Consider the following 27917-nt stretch of genomic DNA (forward strand, 5'->3'; position numbering starts at 1 on the left):
CTGGAGACTTTTAGGGCTGTCTCCAGATGTCCAATACTGGACTCAGGGTATGAGAGCCTGGTAAAGGAGGTAAATGGGTCTGGTCTATAGATGCTGGGTTGGTTGGTCTGTATGTGAAGAGCTTGCTCCTGGGAGTGACTCTTCCTAAAGGATGGGAGAGGCTGAGACAAGATGACCTAAGCATATTGTTGAGTTGTCTGGAACTAGGTGTGCCCAGCACATGCATATACGTCACCTGTTAGGGTGGCAAGGCTGCAGAAGCTAGAAATAGGTTACATTGCTTTAGCCAAACACACTCTTTGTCCAAAGCTGCAGAGCTAATGAGTGATACAGTACTGAAGATAAGTTCCCATCTAACCTACCACACTCCCTCCATTACGTCTCCACAGCCTCAGCCTCTCTGTAGGAAAATGTAGGCGATGAGACCCAGACTCCAAAACCGCAAAAGCAAAAATCCCCATAAAGTGTTTCTTGATCCTTCTTGGAAAAGACAGGAAATGCCAGAGCTTCCCAGTCAGCAGCACTGCTCAACCAATCACAAAGAAGTCACTTCTGTCTACAGCAACACTGGCTAATTTTTCACTCGTTTGTCACCTGGAATCGATGCAGTTTATCACGGTGTGGCTATTTTTGGCAAACGTGCTTGGGAGGGACAGGTTCCTGTTTCTAAGATGCCACTAGGCCTGTGACCTGAGTCTGCTACTTTAAGATCAGCCCTTACCAGTAGGCGAGGCTCTAAGCCAAACTGCCGTTCACCTTGATTCTCCACACCTTGACTTCCGAACTCAGTAGTCTTAGACATACTCATCTCCTCTCTAACTATTCTCGTTCTTCCAGTGTCTTCAGATACAGGGACTTTATACAGTGCGTATTCACTAAGTGGGTCAAACATTTTTGTGGTTTGTCTTGGGTTGTAGACTCCCTACTGGCAAAAATAGTCTGTGTTTCTTCTTATTTCCATTCTCTGAACGTTTATTCTCCTTATTTTAAAAAAATTTTATAACGTGAAAAAGATTCCTGAGCATAAATGAGCTCTATGAATACTGTTGTATCTAAACCATTAAAAAAGTGGAATAAAAATAAACTAAGCTACTTTTAAGTTGCTCTGCGAATCTTACTAAAGTATTTCCATTTCTTGTCTCATAGTCTAGTCAACTCTGTACTCATTGGGAGATAATGCTATATATAACTGACTTGAAATAAGTTGTGAGTACTCGAATCACATGTAAATCAAATATGCAAAGACACGGACGATGTGTCATGAAATCTAAAATCTAATCATCCCTGAAGGACTCACGAGTGTGCCCATGTACACGATGCTGCTGGCTTCTCACAAACTGGCTGCCTGAGCTGGTGGTGCACCAGGAACAGAGTGGTGGAGTGGCAGAGTAAGTGATGCATCCAGAAATAGATGCAAACTCATGGCTTTATACATCAGTTTTAGTATTTTTATCTGCACTATTCTTTGCATCATTTATTCATTCCATAAATATTTATAGACTATGCATTACCAGTGTACGTCCTGAGGTATCCAAAATAGAACAATGATAAATTTTCATCTTGTTTTATTTAATCTACAGCATGTACTATTATAAGTCCATATTTATACATAGAAAACTATTCTGAAAGAAGTGACTCAACTTCACCAAGTATACATTGCTAGTAAGTAGTTCACCAGACATGCATTTCTAATAAGTGGTAACAGTGGGATTCAGACTGCTAAAGGCTCAAGGTATGCTAAAAGTACTTTTCACATTTAATGCCTTCAGTCATAGTAGCCTGAATTTCAGATGAAAAAACTAACAGCCAGTCATTGTGGCACCTCTAACCCTAACATTTAGAGGTAGAGGAAGAAGGAGATCAAGGGTTCAAGGCCATTTTCAACTGCATATAGGATTTGAGGTCACTTTGGCTTTTATGAAATCCTGTCTCAAAAACCAAGGGTTGGTGAGATGGCTCAGCAGTTGAAGCTGCTTGTTACCAAATTCAAGAGCCTTAGTTCAGTCTCCAGGACCCACAAGGTAGGACAGACATGTCTTGCAGCTAAAACACCCATCCTCTTACTTAGATTTTCTAGAGCTGCGACAAAACACCATGATGAAAAGTAACTTGAGGAAAGGGTTTATATCAGCTAAAGGGTTTTACATCACAGGCCAACACTGGGGGAAGTCAGGACAGGGATTCAAACAAGGCAGGAACCTGTAGGGAACTCAGGCAGAGGCCACAGAAGAGTGCTGTCTATTGGCTTGCTCTCCATGGCTTGCTCAGTCTGCTTTCTTATAGCACAGGGACACTTACAGTGCCAGGGTTGGTAACACCTACAGTGGACTGGGCCATCCATAGAAATGATTAATTAAGAAATCACACAACAGTCTTGCCCACAGAACAGTCAGATAAGAGCCAGCATATCCATACACATAAAATAAAAATAAAGCTTAAAATGTTTTTTTTACAGGAAACGTGTACCTTGAGAAGTTACATGTATCTGGATATTGCACAAGGGCACAATGAAAATCCTAAACAACAAAGTGAAAGATAATTACACCTAAGGAAATAGAAGCAGTCATCAAAAGTCCCCCAACCAAAAAAGCCCAGGGCCAGATGGCCTCAGTGCAGAATTTTACCAGAAATTCAAAGAACAGCTTATACCAATTCTCCTCAAAGTATTCCACACAATAGAAGCAGAAGGGTCTTTGCCAAACTCTTTTTACGAGGCTTCAATAACATCGATACCCAAGCCACACAAAGACACAACTAAGAAAGAGAACTTCGGACCAGTATCCCTCATGAACATTTGCCCTAACCCGAGGGACATTCAACGTGCGCACTGGGGGACACCTAGGAGAAAAATGGGGGACAGGAGCTACGAGGAAGGACAACAAGACAGGATTCTGATCAAGCAGACAACCTTTATTCATCCCAAAGGGATTTATATAGGGGAAGTGAGGAGGGGAAGGAATGGGGGTGTTAATTGTAGCTGCAATGAGACTGGCGGAGCAAAGTTCAGTGGGATGGGTAGGTCATCCTGTGTCCTATGGTAACCTAACTGCAGATTCTAACTTTATCTTTCACATTCCACCTTCTGTTGTTTAAGCCTACATCCTGGTGACTTGGTAATTTACACTAGGCAGATAAGCCACAAGTCTGTTTTCTCGGAACTTGCTTCCTATCTTAAGAGGTAGTATTTCTGCAATGTATCCTGGAGTCACATCTTCTTTATGAGGATGTGATGGTGCTATGGCTGAGTTATGGTGAAGGCCCCTGACATCTCCCCCTTTCTGGTTAAACAAAAAATTGACACAGCTGGAGTGTATGTTACCCGAAAAAACACAAGGATGATGGAGCCTGTCTTAGGAATCCATCTGAGAGGCTTCCACCTTACCTGTCAATGGATTGCTGTCTTAGGAATCGATCTGGGGACTTCCACTCTTACCTGTCATTGGATCACTTTGCCAGCTGTCAAAGCTCCTGTCTTAGGGGGGTGAAAGCATCAGAAAGTAGCCCGCCAATAGGGGTGGTTATTTATTTTTGTGAGTAAAGGGGCCTGTCAAGGTCCCTGGCTGGAGCTGCTTGGGGCCATGAGCGAATTATGTGCCCAGGGGGAGTTTGTCTCCTTGCTATGTGAAGACTGGGAACATTAGGCAAAGTTTGCCTTCCTCACGCCATCACTATCATCAGCCGTCTGATAAGGACCACTCTCCTTCATGGCCAGCCTCTGATAATGGACCTGAATAGGTCTTGCGGCAAGATTACCTATTTGCTGTTTAGTAAAGTCTGTCAGATGCCTAAGGGCCCATGGGCAGAAAGAAATAAGCAATATAAAGCCTTAAAAGGGGGCCCAAAATGTTGGGCAATAAGGTGGATAGCCAATGGGAGGTAGAGAACCAATTTTTTGGTTTCCTGTTGCTTTCTCTCCTTTTCTTTTCTCTCGACCCTCTTGATTTTCTACATACTATCTTTGACCCTCCCTGTTTTGCTAACATAGAAACATATTTCTCCTTGTTTGAGAGCACAAGGAATGAAATCCTAGTGCCTGCTCCTGCGGCTCCCAGTCCCAAAAGCTTATCTTGGTTAGAATAATAGTTAAGGTGGAGAACTAATTTAACTAAAATGTAAAACATAGGGGCAGTATTTAGGAGGTGTGAGTAGATGCAGGTGGTAAGGTCATCCTGACAGGCCCACAGTTCTCAGGGATCAGATAAGTGTAGTTGGTATGGGGGAAGACAGTGAGGTTGCATTGGTGGGGATGGGTTTAGGAAATTTGGAAACTGGGTGGGGGAAGGACAGTCAGGAACACTGGTTTAGCATGTTCCCATGGTTTAGCATGCTCCCATGGTTTAGCATGTTCCCATGGTTTAGCATGCTCCCATGGTTTGGCAGGCTCCCATGGTTTAGCATGTTCCCATGGTTTAGCATGTTCCCATGGTTTAGCATGTTCCCATGGTTTAGCATGTTCCCATGGTTTAGCATGTTCCCATGGTTTAGCATGCTCCCATGGTTTAGCATGTTCCCATGGTTTAGCATGCTCCCATGGTTTAGCATGTTCCCATGGTTTAGCAGGCTCCCATGGTTTAGCATGCTCCCATGGTTTAGCATGTTCCCATGGTTTAGCATGCTCCCATGGTTTGGCAGGCTCCCATGGTCTCAGGTCTGGTTTTTCTCTGCTCCATGCATCTCATCAAATATTCTGGCAGCCACCAAGCTTTGTTCTTTTCCTGTAAGAAAACACAAACATTCCCTTCACCCAAAATCTAGTGTATGATTATTTTTATCTGACCTGGGCAAAGTCACTCGAGTTCCATCATGTCAGAATCTGTCTGTAGTAGAGTGTTTACTGGCATCCACATTTAGAAAATTTAAAATGAAGAGTGCCTGATTTAATACATCATGTGGAGACAAAGGCTACTTTCCATGCCTGCGGGGCTGGTGGCTAAGGCCCAGGATACTCCAAGTTCCAGGAGGATGAATTAGATGGCTCTCTTATGTCTAGGAATAAGATAATCTATGCTAGGTATTGGAATGGGCTCACTTCCAGGAATTAACTCCACATCTGAGAGAAGGGTGGCTAATGCACATAACCCTGTCCAATTTGTAGGCAACATGGAATGGGTCATTCCATTTTCACATGTAAAAACTTACCAAGTAGGGATTAGTGACATTACCATTACTCCCCCTTTTCCCCTTTTTAGTTTTTAGAAGTTACATTTTTAAGGAGCTATGAGCATGCTCTACAATTCCTTGAGGATTATAAGGAATATCTGTTGTGATCAATTGTTCAATCAAAATAGCTGAATACCTTATTAGAATATCCAGACCTACTGTCTGTTCTTTATCACTTTTGGAACTCCCGTGTAAGCAAAACATTTTAAACAGTGACTTATCACATGCTTGGTAACTTTTTTAGTTTGTGTGGTGGCCATAAAAAAACCTGAATACCTATCAACTGCCATGTGTACATATTCTTACTTATCAAATTCTGTAACATGAATGTATAAATTTATTGCCATAAATGATTAGAAAGTAGGCCTCTAGGATTCACTCTTAAATCAGTTACAGATAAATATTGTGGGCACACCTCATTGTTTTGACAATTTTGACAAGCAGTCTCTTTAGTTAAATCAGATTGCTTTCCTAGACTTTTGTTATTTTGATGTTGAAAATTAACGAGACTGCAGGGCTCTCTCCACCAGAGTCAAAGCGACCAACTTTGTTAATCTATCTGTTTCCCCTAACCAGTGGGCTAGGAAGGTTTGAATGAGCTCTTATGTTACCCACAAAACACGGCAATTGCATTTTGAATTTGCTTAAATAATATTTTAACCTGATCATTGTTAGTTTTAATGTATTGAACTGTCTTTATTATTTGAAGATCTGTAAAAACATAATGATTGTCAGTATACAATTAAATAAATTATTTACTAGAAGTTGAAAAGCCATTGTGACAGCTCATAACTGGACTATCTGAGCTGAAGCCAGAGTTGTTTGCTCCACATATTTCTTACCATATATACCATAAGCTGTTCTTTCCTTAAAATAGCCCTTAGTAAAAACTAGCACAACATTTTTATAGGACTACTTTTTACTATTTTGGAGGATATAAAAGGATTTATTAGCTCAAACTGTAACAGTCTATGAGCTGTAAACTGATTATCAGTTTTCCCTGAAAACTGAGCAAAAGCAGTTGTCCACAAACCACTGTTCTGAAACAATAAATCAGGAGTGCCTGAGCTCCTGCTGTCAGAGGAGGAGAGATAACTGCCCACCATTCCTGTTAACATTCCTCTGGTACTTGTTGGTCATAAAGGTCCTCTGCCAGTTGTAAAAATTCTCTGGCCCAGGGGCTAACTGACAGACCCCATAACCTCGGCAACTCTGCATGCCTTATCTTATATTACTCAGATGCATCCTGCCCAAAACATATAGTTACTGTTTTACTCTAGATCTTATATGACCCTAAGTAACTATGAAAACTGAACTTGTGACCCCTTTTGAAAAGTCCTCCTTTTTTTTCTTTTCTTTTTTTTCTTTTTTGCTGGTGGGTATCTCATCTCCTCCGTCATAAGAAGAAATCCAATCTTACCAGCCTGAATTAAAGAAACCTTTTTCCTTTGCATCAGAAGTGTCAACTCCTTTGGTTAGTCTCTGGGAATCCACAAACCTGGCACAACAGTATTATACTTTGTTCTTTGTCAAAATATCTTCCAGATTTCATATGGTATTTCCGCACCATACAGGCTACTGCTTCAAAATAAGGATTTAACACTTTGGCTGGGGAAACAGCATAAGCTTCCCATGGTTTTGTATTGTTAATATAACATCTGCTGATGCCAGACTATACTTTCTAACACTATGCCTTGTTACCTTCTTTAGTTAACCATCCAGGTGAACTGGGATCACTATTTTCTTTTAGAATCTCATTTTAAAGTGTAGACACACTTTAAAAAAGGATGTAACCATTGAATATTTCCCAATAATTTCTGAAAATCAATCAAAAGATTGTAAACTACCTTTTTTAATTCTCCAAATTGAGGTTTAATTTCTATTAGAATATAACATATGTCCCAAATAACTTTTGAAAATTACTCAAAGTCTGTGAGCAGTCTTTTCCAATCTAAAGCTCTCACTAGCTGACAAGGCCTCCTTTGCATCTTAGCTGACATGGACTAATTTGCATCTACAATGACACCTTTGGGGGTGAGGCCTGACCGAGTTGCAGTTCCCTGAAAAACCTTTTTTCAAATCATGTATTAACTTCTATTTTCTAGATTTCTTTTGCTAACCATAAAAATTTAGGAGGATCTCTGTATCCTCCATAGACTCATCCATACAGATTCTCTTGCCTCCTAGGCCATGCTGTAGGCTTCTGCTATTTTCTATTGACTGGCTCTGAAGGCTTACATCTTTCATCTTTCCTGTTAAGACATCAACTGATTGACTGACTGACTGACTGACTGACTGACTGACTGACTGACTGACTGACTGGATGCTCCTTTTGGCTATATCTAAAGTAATTTAGGTAGCTTTTTAAGTATATCCGAAGTGATTTAAGTAATCCTTTTAATCATATCCAATAAAATACTGGCAAATCGAATCCAAGAACACATCAGAAAAATCACCCACCATGATCAAGTAAGTGTCATCCCAGGGATGCAGGGATGGTTCAACATACGAAAATCCATCAATGAAATCCACCATATAAACATGCTGAGAAACAAAAATCACACGATCATCTCACTAGATGCTGAAAAAGCCTTTGACAAAATCCAACACCCCTTTATGATAAAGGTCTTGGAGATATCTGGGATAACAGGAACATACCTAAACATCATATATATATATGTATATATATATATATATCAAACCAATAACTAACATCAAACTAAATGAAGAGAAACTCAAGGCAATTCCTCTAAATCAGGAATAAGACAAGGCTGCCCCCTCTCCCCATATCTCTTCAATATTTTACTCGAAGTTCTAGCTAGAGCAATAAGAAAACAAAAGGAGATCAAGGGGATACAAATTGGAAAGGAAGAAGTCAAACTTTCACTATTTGCAGATGATATGATAGTTTACATAAGTGACCCAAAAAACTCTATCAGGGAACTCTTATAGCTGATACCTTCAGCAAAGTGGCAGGATACAGGTGTGTTTGCAATCATACAACCTTGTATTTCATTCACTCTAATTTTTTCTGGTTAAGTCACACTCTTATGTCACAAAGATTAGTCAGAAAAGTAGCTATGTAATAAGTCTTTTCTGTCCTACCAGCCAGCTCCCAAATAATGACACAGAGACTTCTTATGAATTATGAAAGCTCAGCCTATAGCTTAGGCGTGTTCCTAACTAGCTCTTATAACTTAAATTAGCCCATTTATATTAATCTATGTTCTACATATGTCATTATCTTTCTTCCATCTTACACCTCCTGTTTCCTCTCCATGTCTCCTGGCATCTTCTGTACACCTAGATTCTTCTGCCCTTCCTTTCTTTCCCTGGAAATCCTGTCTATACCTCCTGCCTAGCTAATGGCTATCTGGTTTTTATTACACCAATCACAGCAATACATCTTCACACAGTTTACAAATATCCCACCACATAATTGAGTATTTATTTTATGAAATAAATTTCAATATCACCAATAGTTTTTATATATTTTTATTTTCACTTAAACATAGAGACACACCCATGGCCATCCGAAGTGAGGACACAAAGCTACAATGTAGTTGTGTTGTGTCCCTGGATAGTGAGAACATACACAATGAGAATATAAGGCATCTTCTCAAGGTGAACTATTGCTGGGAAAATGATGATAAAAAAATCATAACAATACAAACCGTAATTGAACAGGTCAGTGTTTGGACTTCCTGATAACTGAAACTCAGACAGAGACAGGCCTCTCTGATGACTGACAAATTGTCCCTAATATAACTGTCAACCTAGACTTCTGTTTCTGCCACACACTTGAAATCACCTCACGTCACAATAGTCACATAACACCTTTCTACCCTAAAGCAGTCAATATGCACCCAGTGGCAATCTGTAGACTGAGCATCTCTGCTTCCTCCTTGGTTGTTGCCAGCTTCCTAGAATCCGGGTGCTGAGATGTGTTTCCTGGGAACTGCAGTGTATGGGATCCTCCTTGATATAGTGGATCCCAGTGTCTCCCATCTGCATTCTTCACCCCTCCATTTTAGGCAACACAGCTTAGTGACTGAACACTTTGCTGCCCCCACTAGACGAACCTAGGTTTTAAGCATCGCTGGCCAGGTAGCTATCCTTCAATAACTCCCAGCCCTCGTTTAGCTCATTGCAAAAACAGAAATGGTAATGACAGTCCTGGCTGGGCAGGATGGTTGTTTGGATTCTATGAATATGAGCAGTGGAGCAGTTTTGAGGTCAGCATGCAGAAAGTCATCAAATAGGTTAGTTGCAACTGTCACAGTCATGATGACAGCGATAAACAGTGACGATGTATTTGTGAGCTGAACAGATGACCATTCCCATTGGGTCTGAGGCCCCATAAAGTGGTACCTGAATATCTCCAACCTTGTGGCTTAAGGAATCAGCATGTTTTCCCCAAGACCTTAAATTTTAATCCTTTCCCCTTCTCGTAAAACAAAAGAGTACAGTGAATTAAACTCCCTGGCACCAGGTAGTCTCTATCATCCATGAATCTGAGGGTGAAGTGATCCCTGGGCCCACTCTCCATTTCAGCTCTATGCATCTGTTCCTTTCATCTTTGCACCTCGTTCTTCAGAGTCACGACCACCTCACAGGTGCCTGCCTTGCAGTAGGCAAATCCACACCAGCTATGTTACAATAGGAATACAGGAAAAAGAAATTAATTTCAAAGTACTTAGAAAATGACTATCGAATTCAAACACTCACAAAACCTAAGCTATCGCAAGTCTTAGATCCTAAAGCTATCTCAAGCTAATTTGAGCTATCTCAACTCACAAATTCTAAAGCCCCTCTTAACTGTCTTTTTTCCTCATCATTTTCTGTCTACAACACAGTCATCTTGAGCAGATATAAAATAATTTATTTTTCATCTTTTGGCAAGTTTCACAGTATTAGATAAAAATAAAAGTGTTTTATTGATTCAACTGTGAATCTGAAAGGCTTTCAGATTTGTCTTTGGGTCAATGAATGTTCTAAAAGCACAGATTTTTAAAAGTAAAATGAAGAGTTGAAAATAAATGAAGAAAGAAAAGGAATGTAAGGACTAGGAAAGTGTTTGAGTGGCCTCCTTAAACTAGCTCCATGATGTTTTTATTTGTGAGTTAATTAGAACAAAAAGAATTAAAACCAGAACTTTAATAAAGAGAAATGTTAATGAAAATGGAGAAATAGCTGTCATGGTACTGTATTCTCTTGGAAAAAGTACTTTAGTGATACAGCCACACATACGTTGATAGGAGAATGTCATGAGGTGGCAGAAGACTTTAAGTAGGAAGAAGTTTGCTGTGTTCAAAAGAGACAGAAGTTCCCACACACTTAGAACAAGGTGTATGACATGGTAATGGCTATGATGCTTAAGACATCATGCGATGGCTTATTAATTGAATTACTACACCTTTTTTTTCTCTCTCTCCTTCTTGCTGTCTCTGCTCTTCCCCCGTTGTTGTTAGGATGCCAACAGGTATGACTTAGTAATTGTCTTCAAATGCGTAGACTTATCCTGTGGTTTTCCTCCATGCCTGTTGGTGTCTGATCTCAAGAGCCAAATGAGAGGTTGCAGAACAGCACATCCTCAAGACATCCTACACCCAAAGCAAAGCTGCCTAGTGCACAGACCTTCTATCAGTCAGTACTCACCTACTCACAGCTATGTGGGCCAACAGATAAGCAAACCCAAGAGAAAGAATTGTGACAAACCATAATTTGCAGAGTGTGTCTAATTGTAACTCTGTCTAACAAATACCAATTGTGACCCAGTAGGATTTGGATCTGAACCTGTGCCAGCTTTGGGGTGCTAATGTGGCAGACAGTTGGGGAATGTTCTTTTATTGTCTTATAAAGAAGGCTTGCAGTTGAAATCAAAGGCCCACTTGACCTCCACATTCTAAAGACAGCCGCCAATGAGCCACATAGCCTACGGATGCCTCCCACAGTAATTTCCAAGAGCAGCACAGCTACTACCTACAGCCCCTTGTCTTCTTCCTGCTGCCATAACCAAAGGACCACTAGAGGAAGCAGGCTGTCACCCTTAAAGGGAAATCATGGTAGAGGCAAGAACCTGCTCTTCTGTGTGTGGAAGGGAGTTTTCTAACTAGCAGAAGGCTCCAAGAAGAGCTTGCAATGGCGCCAATGAGCTACCCTTGTGGGAAGGAGACCAATTTCTTGTTCCTGAACTGAATGCTCATCCTGGACCCAGTAGGAGCTCTGAGTGGAAAAGCAAAGCTTCTTGGGAGGGCATGGCAGTTGTTCCCAGATTTGTGGTCTTGTAGAAACTAGTACTTCAGGGAGATCAATAAAAAGAGTTATCAGAGTGGCTGGGACCAGATGGGACACTGGAGAAAGTACTGCGTCAGACCATTAAGTTTCAAAGGGCAAGGTGGGCATGAAATTAGGAAATTTTAAAAAATCATGAAATAGTGTCAGATGAGAGGAAATACAGAATGACACAGAGTACAGACAATATGGAATCTCTGGGGGTGTGGCCTGCAGGTGGGTTGTGAAGAATGATGTCACTCATTCTGAAAAGCCTTTGGGAGCCATTAGTGTCCAGGTCAGGCTGAACAGCATGAGGCCACTGGGTATTAATTTTCTCATGCTGACCTCAGAGCAAGGTGCTCTACATCAAAAGCCTGGGTGTGAGAACCTCCTCTGACTGTCTTTATGATGTATCAGCAGTGAAGGCACCACAGAGATGAGAAACTGGAAAGCTATTTCTGCTCCAATTATATAACAAAGATTAAGCACTGACTGCCTCATGTAGGACAGACATTCAAGATGCTATCTATTGGCAAGATTTTTTCATACCTGTTGTTCTGGCTAGAAATTACAAAGTTGCAAATATCCAAGCACACTTTTGAACTGAACTTGGGCTTTCAACTCCGTTTGAATATTAATAATGCAAATGAATTTAGAATTAAAACACACAAACAATCCACAGGGACAGAAGAGGCATAAGCAAGACCTCTTTTAAAGGTCCTTTCTTACCATCACCATTGAGTGGAGTCACCAGAGCAGAGAGAGGTGAGAGTTGGTTCTGCTGAATACAACAATGTGATATTGGTGCGTGCTCAGTTGTTGTTCTGATATAATCCTATACTGTGCTGCTTTTAAATTAATACTTTATTATCTGAATGACTTAGTGGATGATTAGTTGAAAAAATTATATACACTATACTACATGATGTGCCTGCTTAAAATGATAAACACACACATATGTGTGTGTATGTGTGTGTGTATGAGATTTTTTGTTTTTTTTTTTTTGAGACAGGATTTTTCTGTATTGTTTTAGAGGCTGTCCTGTCACTCTGTAGACCAGGCTGGCCTCGAACTCACAGAGATCCGCCTGCCTCTGCCTCCCGATCTATGAGATATTATTAAGTGAAGTGATAGAACATGCGAATGGAAGATAAATGATGGGAGTAGAAGATGCATGATAGAACATGCAAGATGGAAGAAGGAATAGATAGAAAGTGATAGATAGATAGATAGATAGATAGATAGATAGATAGATAGATAGAAGTGAGTGAGTGAGTGAGTGAGTTTGGGGGACAGAATCTGATCCTCTTCAAGATCAGCAAGTTCTCCTAGCTATTGAGCATCTTTCCAGCAAGACAGATACATGAATACATAGAAATGTAGATGCATATGATGAATAGATGATAGATATGGATGGAGAGATGATACATAATGCTTCTTGATGGACATGGATAGATGACGCTTCTCTAGGGTCACTTTTGGAGGGTAAATTCTGCAAGTCCTACTTTAAGGTTTCTTTAGTCTTTCTTTTTCACAGAATTCATTCAGTTGTAACTCGGAAGCATCAGAGACAAAGAAGTTTCTATTTTCTGTGGTCAGTAGACTGTCTCAAAGCCTAGTCCAGAGGGTTAATGCCAGTGAGGGGGGGTCCTGTTTGGCCCTTCAGCTTGCCTGAAAACTCTCTCTTGTGCTGCTCTCTTCTTCTCTGGAGTGTGCTTACCGTTTGTTTTTCAAGGAAAACTGCATTCACAGCAGGCTGCTGCAGCTGCGGTACAAGAGGTTGTGATTGTAGGTTTGTAACCTCGCAATTCCAAGCAGCTGATCATGTGGTTGATCATAAAAATGGCTCATGAAGTTTTGTCTGGAGAACATTCCTGTTCTGGTTTGGGTACAGAAGCCGGGCAACAGGAAAGGACAGTGCCCATATCTTTCCTAGTCCAAGGTTTTATTCTCTCCCTCTCTCCTCCCTCCGTGTGTTCGCGTGCCTTATATATCAGTGTCTGTGTGTACAAGTGCATGGAGGCCAAAATTCAACTTTGGATTTTGTTCCTCAGGAGCCACCTGTCTCAGTTAGTACATTTACTCTCCTTCTTTTCCTTTTCCAGAGACAAAATTTCTCACTGGAATCTGGGGCTTGCCTATTACGTTAGGGTGGCTGTTCAGTGAGTCTCAAACAGCTGCCAGTCTCTGCTTCCCCAGCACTGGAAATACTTGACTATGTCACCATGCCCAGCTTTCCACATGGATCATTATACTTACACTCAAATCCTGTGGAAGCACTTCATCAACTGAGCAATCTCTCCATTCTGAGTTTTAATCATGATGGAGGACAGGCCTGATGATAAATTTCAATTGACAAGTTGACTGGATTTAGAATCTCCTAGAATTCTCTTAGGTCTTTGAGGACATTCCTAAAGAAATGTGAAGAGGGGATGTGGTTTGGGCCATCCAATGGGTTGGGGGCCCAGACTGAATGAAGAGAGGAGAGGAGGATGGCTGAACACCACCATCCTAGACTCTGGACTTCTTCCCAGATGTGAGGGGTCAAAGCTGCATGCCCTGACCCTGTGAACAAACTCTGCCACATCTTATCCATCAATATGGTATAACCTCTTAAAGTAGGAGCCACACTAAACTCTTCCTTCCTTAAAACACTCACAAAAGTGTTGAGTATTTTTTTTTCTTAGCAACAAAAAAGCAACTAATACAAAAGGCTCAAACAAATAACTAGAGGACATGGAGAAGCCCACCCCATCCCACAGCATATTAAAATACCACGTTGTGGAACTGACACTGCCCAGAAGCATCCTTGGGGAGGCAAAAAGACCTGGGTCAGAAGAAGGAGCTGAAGAAGTTGAGTGGATGTGTTTCTCAACACCAGTAAGTAACACCTTGAGGATATCTGGACAAGGAGGGAGATCCTAGAAAGCAAATCAACTGGTCACCAAGGACTCTCCATGTTTCAGACATTAATGTGCAAACATTTGTTTTGTCACTAAAGACCCGAGCCAGGCTACATGAGCCCCCACATGGTCTTTCAAACATGGTATCAGAAGTTCTTCATCTTGCTCAAGACCATGAATCCACACCCCTTTTTGGTCCCTTGGAAAACTAAGCTTTACTATGTGTATAGAAGGGTTGTCTATTTTGTATTGCTATAACAGAATACCCAGTACTAAGTAATTTATAACAAAAATAAGTTTAATTTTTATAGTTCTAGAGCTGTGGAAGTTCAATATTAAGGTGAGAGCTTTTGTGCTGTGAGGAACATGGCTGAAGGCATCATATAGTAAGAGCGAGGGAAGTGCAGGTGCTCATGTACTCCTTCCTCTCCTCCTAAAGCTTTGTCTCCTCATGACCACCCCACCCGTGGTCTATCTAATGGCCGCTTAAAGGTCCTCTTCAAATGTCATCAATTTGAGGGTTGAATTTCCACATGAAATTTTGTTCAAACCATAGCAACTCCATTTGAATTCAGGTCAGAGTTACCTTCTTACTAGAGACTGTCAGAATATTTAGTTTGTCTTTCAAACTCAAATTTCTCTGTGAGAACATCATAGAAATTCATGAACTATTCAATTTACCTTTGAGCTTTGAATCAAATTTCATATGCCATATCTTCATTTGGTATTGCAAAAAGGAATCTGCCTTCTCTGACTTTATTCAAACACTGGTCACATGAGGGTTCCTTCTCAAAGACCCCAGAACTGAAAATCACTGAACGTGTTCTTGATTTTAAGCCAAATGGCTAATTATTCCTAAATAAAATGGGGCTTGGCCGCATCTGACACATGTCTCCACTCAGGCATGAGCCTTACTTCTAACAAACCTGAGTCTTTGATTTAAGAATATACCATGGGCTCAGTTGGAAAGCATATAAATAATGAAAGCTGGAGACTGGAAAATGGCAAGCTGGCAAAAGCTCAATCATCAGCTGCAAACACTGGAACTGATAAAAAATGCATGCAGGAATTCTTTTTAAGCCTTAACACACTACTGCTTTAAATGTTGGTTCTGACTGAGAAATCCCTCTCAGCAGGTACTTTTTTACCCCACAACCTTAGCACGTTGCCAGGGCCTCTGGAGACTAAACAAATTGCTACCTTAAAAATTCATAATAGAATCTGCTCCCTTTCCAAGACATCAACTGCTCTATGGCATCTGTTCTTCTGAATCCCAAAATTGTAATCTTCAAAGCTGCATCCTGCCCATTTTAAACCCACTAGATACAGTTTAAAAACAAACACCACCACTCCCGGAAGTCTCAAGTGGGAAGTGAAAACACCCCTAGCCAGCATATTCATTTCCTCCATATAAGCAACATCAGTAGTGATGACAAGGGTGACCCCGAAAGGCCAGGTTCTTGGAAAGGAAGTATGGAGTGTTTCCAGTCTGCGTGTAGGCTAGCAAGTAGACAGTATGGTACAGCGTCCGGAGTTACTCTCGGAGTCCATGAGCAAAAGAAATTCAATTCGACATAGCTATGTAAAAGTCAACACTATCCTGAGTTGGTTAGAACTGTCCCATGTGACTTTGCCTCTCTAGAGTGGATACATGGGAAAAGGAAAACAATGAACACTCAAACAAGGAGACAGACCCAGAGCTAAGAGAGGCCACTGAGAAAGGGATAAAAATAAAATAAAAACTGGAGTAAATGTTACTACTTTATTTTTAAATAAATCCGTGAAGGTCAGGTCATGATTAAGAACTAGATTTTCTTTCTTTGGTTGTTTGAAGCTAAATTCCCAACTGAATTCAATTCCAGGCACCTCTCTCTAACATATAGTGCATAGAATAATATAGCAGAGATGGGGTTAGTAGATGAAGGAATAAGAAACCTAATTAAACCACAGATTACTAATGGATAATACTCTGCTCCAAAGAAATATAATGCTTTTCTTGGTTTTTTTTCAGTGCTAGGGATGGAATCTAGGGCTCCACAATGTCTAAGTAAAAGCTCTACCACTGAGCCACACCCTTAGCTCCTACCTCTTTTTTGGATGCAGTCAAAGATAAATGGAGGCCAAGAGAACAATGTGATCAGGCAATCTATAACCCTTGAGAGTGGCCAATGGCCATAAGTCATTCCAGATTACGTGAGAAATAACACCACTCCAAAGAGGTGGTATGATCTCACTTCAACTTGACTTTGATATTATTATAGCTGATGAGAAATGTGTCACTTGAGGGAGTAACAGCCCAACCGGAAATGGGGCTCAGAAAAGTTAGCAGTGAATACCAGCAACATAAGTCACAACCGGATCATTTCTCTCTAGAGGGGTCTTGAGCTGCAGGATTTAGATGTGTCCCACTATCCCCATAGCCAGGATAAAAGAACCCTTGAAAATATTTATATAAGTTCATTTCAATCTTGTCTACACTTAGCCACTCTTTGACTGTGAATTCACTCTCTCCAGCACCCTAGAGCTGGAACAACTCATTAGGTGATAAAAATGAATATTTTAGTGACTGGAAAGAAATGCCCCATTAAAATTAATAAACCAACAAGCAGATTTATCTACCATTCTCTCATAAGTTAATATGAGCCTGTCCTTTTCTCTTCCTGGGGAAGCATCCTGTGGGGTACTGGCACAGAAACTTCTAGAAATGCACATCTAAAATCAGACCCAGACAATAGGAATTCCAATACCCAGTGATTCAGCTAGTCTACCAGCTAGCTGACCTGCTTGAGTACCCTGTCCCTTGTGTTACAAAAAAAGGTGAGTATGTGATTTTCTTGTTATCCTGTGGATTTAGCACTAGATGATTATTTGAACCAACTGTGCAAGGTAGCTCTGCTCATCAAAATGCAATATTAAACCCATTAGACATTGCAAGAACAGACCACATATCTATCTTGATTTTTGTGGACACCATCACCATATTTTGCATATTTTAAGAAATTAAGAAGTTAAAAAGAAAGGCATTCAATTAATATTTGTGCTTATTTTATCTAAATATTTATGTGTATGAATGTTCTGCCTGAATGAATGTATGTGCGCAAAATGCATATGTGGTGCTGATGGAGGTCAGGAGAGGGCACGAGATTCCCTGGAACTGCAGTTATGAATGGTTGTAAGCCACCATGGAAGTGTTTCAATTGAATCCAGGTCCTTGGAATGAGCTAAAAATGCTCTTAACCAGTGGGCATTTCTCTAACTCTTCAAGAAGTATTTTTAAATGAATAAAATTTTTATATCTTTTTTATAAATTCTATTTAAATTAGAAACAATTTATTTTACATATCAACCCAAGTTCCCTTTCCCTCCTATCTTCTCATGCCCTCCACCAACCCCCCATCCCATCCCCCATACACTCCCCAGGTAGGGTGAGGCCTTAAATGAATGAACATCAAAATCTGTCAAGTCGTTTTGGGCAAGGTCTAGGCCCTCCTGCCCTGTGTATCTAGGATAAGAGAGCATCCCTCCATGGGAAATGGGCTCTCGAAGTCCGTTTGTGTACTAGGGATAAATATTGGTTCCATTGCCAGAGGCCCCATAGACTGCCAGGGCTCCTAGCTGACACCAGGTTCAGGGGGCCTGGTTTGGTCCTATGTTGGTTCCCCAACTGTCAGATTGGGGTTCATGAGTTCCCACTTGCTCAAGTCAGCTGTTTCTGTGGGGTTTTTCCAGCATGGTCTTGAATCCTTTGTTACTCTCCCCTCTCTGAAACTGATTCCAGGAGCTTGGTTCAATGCTTGGCTTTGGATCTCTGCTTCTGCTTCCATCGGCTACTGGATGAAGGCTCTAGGATGGCATTTAAGGTCCTCATCATTCTCATTATAGGAGAAGGGCATTTGGGGTAGCCCCTCCCCTATTGCTTAGGGTCCTAGTTGGGGTCATCCTTAGTGGCAGATTTCTTTGTGGACTTATAGTGGCTCCCTCTATTGATGTGTCTCTTTCCTTGCTCTCCTCTCTTCCTCTCCCCACTCAATCTTACTGATTCCTCATGTTCTCCTCCCTCATCCACTTCCCCCTTCTCTTTCTCCTCTCTCCTTCTCCCTCCTTCAGGGGCTCTTGTCCCTATCCACTTCACTCGGGACCATGTATGCCTCTCTTACAGTCCTTGTTTCCTAGCTTCTCTGGAGTTGTGGATTGTAGGTTGGTAATCCTTTGCTCTATGTCTACTATCCATACTTGAGTGAGTACATACCAGGTTTGTCTTTCTGTGACTGGGTTACCTCACTCAGGATGGTTTCTTCTAGTGCCATCCATTTGCCTGCAAATTTCAAGATTCCATTGTTTTTTCCACTGAGTAGTACTCCATTGTGTAAATGTACCATATTTTCTCTATCCACTCTTCAGTTGAGGGGCATCGAGGTTGCTTCCAGGTTCTGGCAATTACAAATAATGCTGCCATGAACATAGTTGAACAAATGTCCTTGTTGTATGAATGTGCTTTTTGAGTATATGCCTAAGAGTGGAATTGCTGGATATTGAGGTGAACTGATTCCCATTTTCCGGAGAAACCACCATACTGATTTCCAAACTGGCTGTACAAGTTGGCACTCCCACCAGCAGTGGAGAAGAGTCCCCCTTTCTCCATATCCTCTCCAGCATAAACTATCATTGGTGCTTTTGATTTTAGCCATTCTGACAGGAGCAAGATGATATCTCAGAGTTGTCTTTATTTGCATTTCCCTGATGGCTAAGGATGTTTCAGTCATTTTAGATTCCTCTACTAAGAATTCTCTGTTTAGTTTTGTAACCCACTTTTTAGATGAATTATTTGGTGTTTTGGAGACTTGCTTCTTGAGTTCTTTGTATATTTTGGAAATCAGCCCTCTGTCAGATGTGGGGTTAGTAAAGATCTTTTCCCATTCTGTGGGGTGCCTTTTTGTCTTGCTGACTGTGTCTTTTGTCTTACAGTAGCTTCTCAGTTTCAGGAGGTCCCATTTACTAATTGTTGATCTCAGTGTCTGTGCTACTTGTATTATGTTCAGGAAGCAGTCTCCTATACCAATTCGTTCAAAGGTACCTCCCACTTTCTCTTCTAAAAGGTTCAGTGTGGCTGCATTTTTGGTTGAGGTCTTTGATCCATTTGGACTTAAGTTTTGTGCATGATGATAGATATGGATCTATCTGCAATGTTCTACATGTCCACATCCAGTTACCCAGCACCATTTGTTGAAGATGCTATCTTTTTCCATTGTATAGTTTTAGCTTCTTTTTCAAAGGTCAGGTGTTATAGGAGTATAGGTTAATATCAGGGTCTTCAATTGGATTCCATTGGTCTACCTGTTTATTTTTGTGCTAATACCAAGCTGTTTTCAGGACTATATAACTCTATAGTAGAGCTTGAAGTCAGGAATGGTGATGCCTCCTAAAGTTCATTTATTGTACATGGTTGTTTTGGTTATCCTGGGTTTTTTGTTTTTCCATATGAAGTTGAGAATTGCCCTTTCAAGGTCTGTGAAGAATTGTGATGGAATTTTGATAGGGATTGCATTGAATATGTAGATTGCTTTTGGTAAGATTGCCATTTTTACTCTGTTGATCCTATATATACAAGAACATGGAAGATCTTTCCATTTTCTGGTATCTTCTTTAATTTCTTTCTTTAATGACTCACCTATTTAGTTAGAGTTACCCCAGGGTATTTTATGATGTTTGTGGCTATTGTAAAGGGTGATGTTTCCATGATTTCTTTCTCAGTCCATTTATCTTCTGTATATAGTAGGGCTACTTATTTTTTTGTGTTAATCTTGTATCCTGCCACTTTGCTGAAGGTGTTTATCAGCTACATGTAGGAGTTCCCTGGTAGAGTTTTTCCAGTCACTTATGTAAACTATCATATCATCTGCAAATAGTGAAAGTTTGACTTCTTCCTTTCTAATTTGCATCCCCCTTAATCTCCTTTTGTTGTCTAATTGCTCTAGCAAGAACTTCAAGTACAATATTGAAAAGATATGGAGAGAGTGGACAGCCTTGTCTTGTTCCTGATTTTAGAGGAGTTGCATTAGTGTTTATCTCCATTTAGTTTGATGTTGGCTATCGGTTTGCTGTATATTGCCTTTATTATTTTATGTATGTTCCTGTTAACCCTGATATGTCCAAGACATTTATCATGAAGGGGTGTTGAATTTTGTCAAAGGCTTTTTTCAGCATCTAATGAGGTGGTCATGTGATTTTTCTTTTTCAGATTGTTTATATGGTGTATTACATTGATGGATATTTGTATGTTAAACAATCCCTGCATCCCTAGGATGAAGCCTGACTTGATCATGGTGGATGATTTTTCTGATGTGTTCCTGGATTTGATTTGCCAGTATTTTATTGAGTATTTTTGCATCAATGTTCATGAGGGAGACTGGTCTGTAGTTTTCTATCTTAGTTGTGTCTTTGTGTGTTTTGGTACCAAGGTAATTGTAGCCTCACAAAAAGACTTTGGCATTGACCCTTCTGCTTGTATTGTGTGGAACAATTTGAGGAGTATTGTTATTAGCTCTTTATTGAATTTATGTTAAAATTCTTCACTGAAACCATCTAGCCCTGGGCTTTATTTGGTTGGGAGACTCCTGATGACTTCTTCTAGGGGTTATAGGTCTATTTAAATTACTTATCTGTTCTTGATTTAATTTTGGTAAGTGATAATCTATCCAGAAAATTGCCCATTTTTTAAAAATTTTCCAGTTTTGTGGAGTACAGGTTTTCAAAATATGATCTGATGATTCTCTGGATTTCCCCAGTGTCTGTTGTTATGTTGCTCTTTTCATTTCTGATTTTGTTAATTTGTATGTTCTCTCTCTGCCTTTTCATTAGGTTGGATAAGAAAGGCTTGTCTATCTTGTTGATTTTCTCAAAGAACCAACTCTTTGTTTCATTGATTCTTTGTATTGTTTTCTTTGTTTCTACTTTATTGATTTCAACTCTCAATTTGATTATTTCCTGGCTTCTACTCCTCCTGGGTGAGTTTGCTTCTTTTTGTTTTAGAGATTTCAGGTGTTTTGTTACTTCTCCAGTGTGACTATTTTCTGGTTTCTTCATGTGGGCACTTAATGCTATGAACTTTCCTCTTAGCACTGCTTTTTGAGGGTCCCATAGGTTTGGGTACGCAATGCCTTTCTTTTCATTGAATTCTAGGAAGTCTTTGATTTCTTTCTATATCATCATTAAAGAAAATGGACTCTCCTCTCTTTCAGAAACTATCAAAATGACAGTCTCTTCTGCTAGATGATGATGATGATGATGATGATGATGATGATGATGTGTGTGTGTTGTGTGTGTGTGTGTGTGTGTGTGTGATTTCACGTCCACCTCCCACATCCATGCTGGAATTTTTGTCTGACTGGGTCACTTTATTTGGTGGTGTGCTACAGTATTCTGATACTGTTGACATCCAAGCTGTTCACATGTTATAATGTCAGAGTGTAGGGTTCCAAACATCTGAGGTATCCCCTTGTTATAAGTCAATGAGTGGAGTCCCAGAAAAATAAACTCTAGCAAGGACATGATACTAGTGAGATAGGCCAGTCACAGAAGGACAAATACTGGTGATCACCACATGAGATGCCGGGGGAGTCAAATACAAAGAGACAGAAAGCAGAACAGAGATCAGTCTAGCTGTGGGGAGAGTGATTGTAATAGGTACAGACCTGGTTAAGATAGTAGACATCTTTTCTAGAGATAGACAGGGTTGGGGGCTGTGCAACAACATGAATGTACTTAATTGCACACTTGAAACACCGTTAGAGTAACCAATCTCATGTGAATTTACTAAATAAACAAAATCTAGTGATGAACCACTTGGTCACTGGACTCTATGGAGCCATTCAATGGGTGAGCCTGGCAGCCAAGATGCCTTGTCCTCTGTCTGCCCACATAGTGCCACATTAAAACATTCTGAGAGGCCATCTTCCCTGGTGACCCTTCAGCAGACAGAATGGCCTTCTTTCCAGGCCTAACTGGTGCTAAGAACCTGGCTGTCTGTTGTTGAAGGCTATTATTGTCATTCTCTGAGGTGTGCTGTGTGCTGCCAGATTTCTTCACACATGTCACTGCTTTGAAATAAAAGTCAAGACTCTGATCTAGGTTTCTCAACCATCTGCCTCCTTCTTCAAGTCCATGCCCAACTGCTGCATTCATTTCTACTCTACACACAGAGAAATGGGGGAGAAGGGGAGAGGGAAGACACATCTCCCCATATGAACACACACACACACACACACACACACACACAGAGGGGGAGAGAGAGACGGGGGAGACACACACACACACACACAGAGAGAGAGAGAGAGAGAGAGAGAGAGAGAGAGAGAGAGAGAGAGAGAGAGAGAGAGAGAGAGAGACTTGAGTTACTTGGGAAAGTTAAAAATTCCAATTTAACTTGTGTGAGTAAAGACTAAAACAATTTTGGTTTTGGTTGATTTTTTTAAATTCTCCAAGACATCCTACTTGGAGAATTTAAAACAAAAATCAACAAAACCAAAAATTGTTCAGGCAGGCAGGGAATCACCACTGTGCCTGAGCTCTTTATTTCATTCTTAAACACCGGAGTCCCCTCACACTTCTTCCTGGCTCAGTCATTGCTTAGTTTGCCGCTTCCTTCTGAAGCTTACATACATAATGATGTCTGTAATGCATACCACAGCACCTGGCACACAGCAAGGGACCTATTATGTGTAACAAGCTGTATCCTTGCTGCTCACAAATGAGCTGCCAAGACTAGGAGAGGCTAAGGCATGACCGCAGAGCTGCACATTCGGACGTAGTGGGGGCTGGGATTCAAATCTAACTCTGCACACCTTTCACTGCAGTATATAGACTGCTTCCCAGCTTGGATGAACTGCTTTCATGAAATGAAGTGTTACTATCCAACACATTTGAAAGAAAAGCAGACCATAGACTGCACGGAGACCGTGAATCAATGAGCAACACACATCCCACTTCTTAGGGACGTTTTAGAGACAAGTTTTCACGAAAAGCGTGTAGGTCAGATTAACAAAAGGCAGCACACGGCTGAGACTTACATGGGTGTTCTCCAAAGGGCATTCACTTCCTTCACGGGACTCAACATGCTCTTTTCCAGAAATCTAGACCGAAAACAAAACAAAACAAACGATCCAAAGCAGTTTCAATTATCAAGTTTCTAAGCAAACATCAAAGCAAGTCAGAAAGAGGACACCGGAAACTAGAACGCCCTTCCTATTTTTCATCAGGGCTGTTTGTGGCCAGCCACTCAGTTTTAGGAACAACCTGTAAATCGGGTGCTCAAAATACAGAACGAGGATTTCAAGTATTTCCATGGTCATACTCATGTTCTGCATCGTTTCCCACTAAAGTCAAACATAGCTGGAACCACTCCATGGCCTGGCTAGCCTGGAGCACCTGCCACAATAGACACACCTACATAAAACTACTTTGCAAAACACAGAGCTCTGTTGACGTCTGAAGCTTGCTGATGTCCTCCAATGAACCTCCCTCACTGCTTAAGAGATGAGTTCAGCTGATAAGTCCCAGGTAACATGGGAGTGCCAACTGCTTTCTTCTTGGTACCCAACCCTACTTTCCATTATGGAAAACTTTTAAGTACCTACAATAGTAAGTAAACATTTCTGCCTGTACTTGAACTAGACAGTAAGTACAGAGTGTACGAGTCTGTGAGTAAAACAGTGAGTCAGGCCTCAGAAAGCTCTGCCATAATATTCTAGTGCCACATTGTAGGTTGGGCCACTCCACACTAACTCTTGGCACAGATGAATCAAAGCACCTCTCGTTTTAGCCTGGAAGGCTAGAAATTTCACTGCTGGTCTGCAAGCTAATGCAAGCTTGACATATAACATGTTGGAATTTTATGGGAAGATTTTCATGGAATTACCCACTGGGAATAACCTAGCAGGCAGGAAACCTCAGTTAGAGGGGAACTTGAGTCTGGTACTATAGGGTGAGTCCCAGTTATATTGCTTATTGGTGTTAGGACCTTGAACAACTTACATCACATCTCCTAGTATGTTTCCTACTAATTTGTGTTGGAGAGGTCTCTGAAGGGGTATCATAATAATAGAAGGATAAAATGCAAGTAAAGCCCTCAGCCTCAAGCATGGGCAATTTCATTTTAAACTGTTCAATAAATCATAGTGTGTCATACTGTGAGTCATGATCATTAGTTACTGGAGCCTTCTCCCACGTCCAGCTCTACTGATGGCCTCCTACCCGGAAGCCAGTCCCTAGGGTGTCACTGTGTCTCATGACCACCTCACTGAGACTCTGTGTCCTAATATTCTGAGTCTGTGGGTGGGGATGTGAGTTATACAATCAAATCTGCTGTGATGCAGAGGACAGTGACGTCTCTTGGGTTTGATGTAAGGACTTGTTGGGGCAGGATATAAAACTTTCAAAAAGTTAATTGTTTAATTTACTTATGTCTTACCTAACTCATAGATATCTATGGGATTTTCTTAACATGTGTGACTTATTTTTTAGAGGCATGTCATATAGAACAGAAAGGGGAACAGAAAAGTTTGGCACCATCATTTTGCCAAATTGTGTCCTAGGCAACCTTGGGATGGATACATAGATGCAAGTAAATCAGGTCATAAATGCCCTGCTACTGTTGGGGGAAAGGAACAAATGGTCAACTATAGCATCCACGTATGCCAGCATATGTCTTGTATGGAAGACACTGTCATAAACAATTATCTGTGTCAACTCACCTGGTGGTCACCATTAACCCCCACCCCCTCTACTAAATAGAGTTGTTAATACTTAGATGAATAGGAAAGTGAAGTATCAAAGGGATAAATAAGCAGCATAACCTGGTCACTTGGAAGCACTGAACTTTGAACCCTGGTCCCCGGAGTTCACAGTCCATACTCTTAAGGACTAAGCAATGCTGCTTTGATAGACAGAGTCACACAGATGAATGGCAGGCTGGGGCCATGCAGATGACCCATTTCCTGACAGTGAGTCTTTACAGAGACAAACTCTTTTGACAGAACACATGCCATGCAGATATTGGAGCTTCCAGATTAGTTTGTTTTGTTTTTAAGTGGAGGATGTAAAGCATACAGCATGGGGATATCACCTCTTTTTGCTTGCATGCATTGCATGAGAATATTAAAACAACAATAGTCACCAGAGAATTCCAACATCATTTTATAAAACAAATGGCCTTATACACAAAGAATAGAAGTAACATAATCCCCAAAAGCAAAGGATGCTATTTCTGAATGAGAACAACTAAGCCTTATGGGAAATGGACACTGTTCATATTCTCATTCAGCCCCTGCTAGGTGATGATCATCTAGACAATACCAGTGATGCAAGGACTACCATCTGGGGATCACCAACAACCTCCCCTTCTGGTTTTTTTCTGTGACCTCAGAGCATACAAACTCTAGTAGCCACCTGACACTCCATTCTTCTACTGCTGGACACCAGGAAGATTTTAAACTTGATCTCCCAGGAACCAGATGATATGAGCTGACCACAGAACTCAGAAGACGATAAAGAGGGGAGTGAGTGGGCACCCATGAGCTTCACAGTAATGTAACACCCCGCTGCAATGGTCGAGATACCCACAGTGATACTTCTCAGTCTATGTTCAGTCTAGACTAACTGGCAACCCTTACCTTTAAAAGAATGTGGTATGGGGCTGGGCGTGGTGGCACACACCTTCCACTCAAGCATCTGGGAGGCAGAAACAGGTGAATATCTGTGAGTTCAAGGCCACCCAGGGCTATGCAGGAGAACATGTTCCTGGTGCTGAACCAGGAGTGACATTTTCCTCTTCTCATTTGAAAAGAATTTTTTATTTCTTATAAATTTGTGCTAAATACATTGGATGCTGGCAGAGACAGAATTGAACCACCTCATGTGTTGAGGGTGTTGTCCTAATACCTATAGTCCCTGTATTTCCATTAGAATGCAATTATCTTTTGAGAAAAAAATAAAGGTCAATGGGTTAATGGATCTCACCTTTCCTTTTTAGTCCATAAATAATAAATCAAATATAATATTTAAAATGAAAACCACATCCTGTGTATCACTGTGTTTCTGGCACTTTCTTCATAGGACCTTTGAATGGTGGCCCTAACAATGACCCTGACAGGTGCAGTCCATCCAGATCCCTGGATTGATGAGAGAGTACACAGCACATGACTATTAGGCTGATGCTCATCAATAATACAGCAGTCCAGAACTTTCTTCTGACATTTTCAAATCAGATTACCATACATCCTGCTCTAAGTTTGAGAAGGCTGTCCCAGGACGATTCATATACAGAAGACCTCACACGCTTTATCCAATAAGTATTGACAAACATATCCACTTAAAATCTTCTAATTCGTATATAGACTCCAGTGTGTTCCTTTGCTTCTAGAGTGGCTCCTCGACAGTCCTTGTGAATAGACAGCAGATGGAACCCCTGACCCAACCTCTACTAACCATCTCCAGGTAAAGTTCTGCTGCCCCTAGTTTCCCTAACGAAGGAACAGAATTTCCTGGCAGCTAAATGGCTGAACAGGGCTCTCAGCCCCAAAGCGTCTAATCAATGCTTTCACTTCAGTCTTCCCAGGGGATCAACTAAGCAATCACTCCATAGCTGGCACATCAAGATGTATAAGACAGAATAAGGATGCATGGCCTAAACAGCTGCAGAAACCCATTTGTCATGAGTAATAAACAACAAAAACCCCGGCTCACAGTAGCGTCCGTTAGATCAATGTGAACCTCAAAATAAGGCTGTGGGCCCCATGAGATTTAGAAGATATAGTTTTAAGTAAAAAGAGGATTATAGTTCACCTCTGAGCACGCTATAAAAAAGTGTTAAATGCTTCTCTAATCACTCTCCCAAATAACACAAATGAAGTCTGCTTTCCACTTGACACATACCAGCCTGGCACATACCAGCCTTGCCCAGTCACTGACCTCCGCCAGCCTCACAGCCTAGCCAGGGAACAGGAATTTTTAACCTGATATCACAGACAGAGATGAACCAGTAGCTGGTTTCCTAAGCAATGCAGCTTTTATACTTGACTTTTTAAAAATAAGAATCATTACTAAATAGATAGTAAACACATACTAATTGTTTCTTAAAGGATATATATTTACCATCAATGGCAACTATTTTTATGTAGTCGACAACAATAGCAATCACTGTTGTTGATTCTATTTTCTTCTGTTAGTTACTGGTCTAACTAGCAGTTTTCATTTAGTCCCTAAGAACATCTTGTGGGCTGTGATTGTGTGTTACCCAAATAAGGCTGTTCTATCCGTCAGCACACAGCATTAAGAGTTAACATTATTTATACTGCAGGCATGATTTTCACAGTATTCACTTCTAATGCCAGCGTTTTTTGGTTTGAGATGTATCTAAGTTTCACAAGAGGGTTTTCATAAGATTTGAAAGTTTTGTGTGTCATCAGGGATGCACGGACCCCTTTACTTATTACCAGAAGCTCTACATCTGCTTCATGTGGACAGAAGTAGAACAACTGTCATTTATCAAGAGGCACATTTCTTGACAGAAGTGGGTGCGTTTCT

Source organism: Mesocricetus auratus, unplaced genomic scaffold (assembly GCF_017639785.1).
Source record: "Mesocricetus auratus isolate SY011 unplaced genomic scaffold, BCM_Maur_2.0 Super-Scaffold_100006, whole genome shotgun sequence".
NCBI classification, from domain to species: Eukaryota; Metazoa; Chordata; class Mammalia; order Rodentia; family Cricetidae; genus Mesocricetus; species Mesocricetus auratus.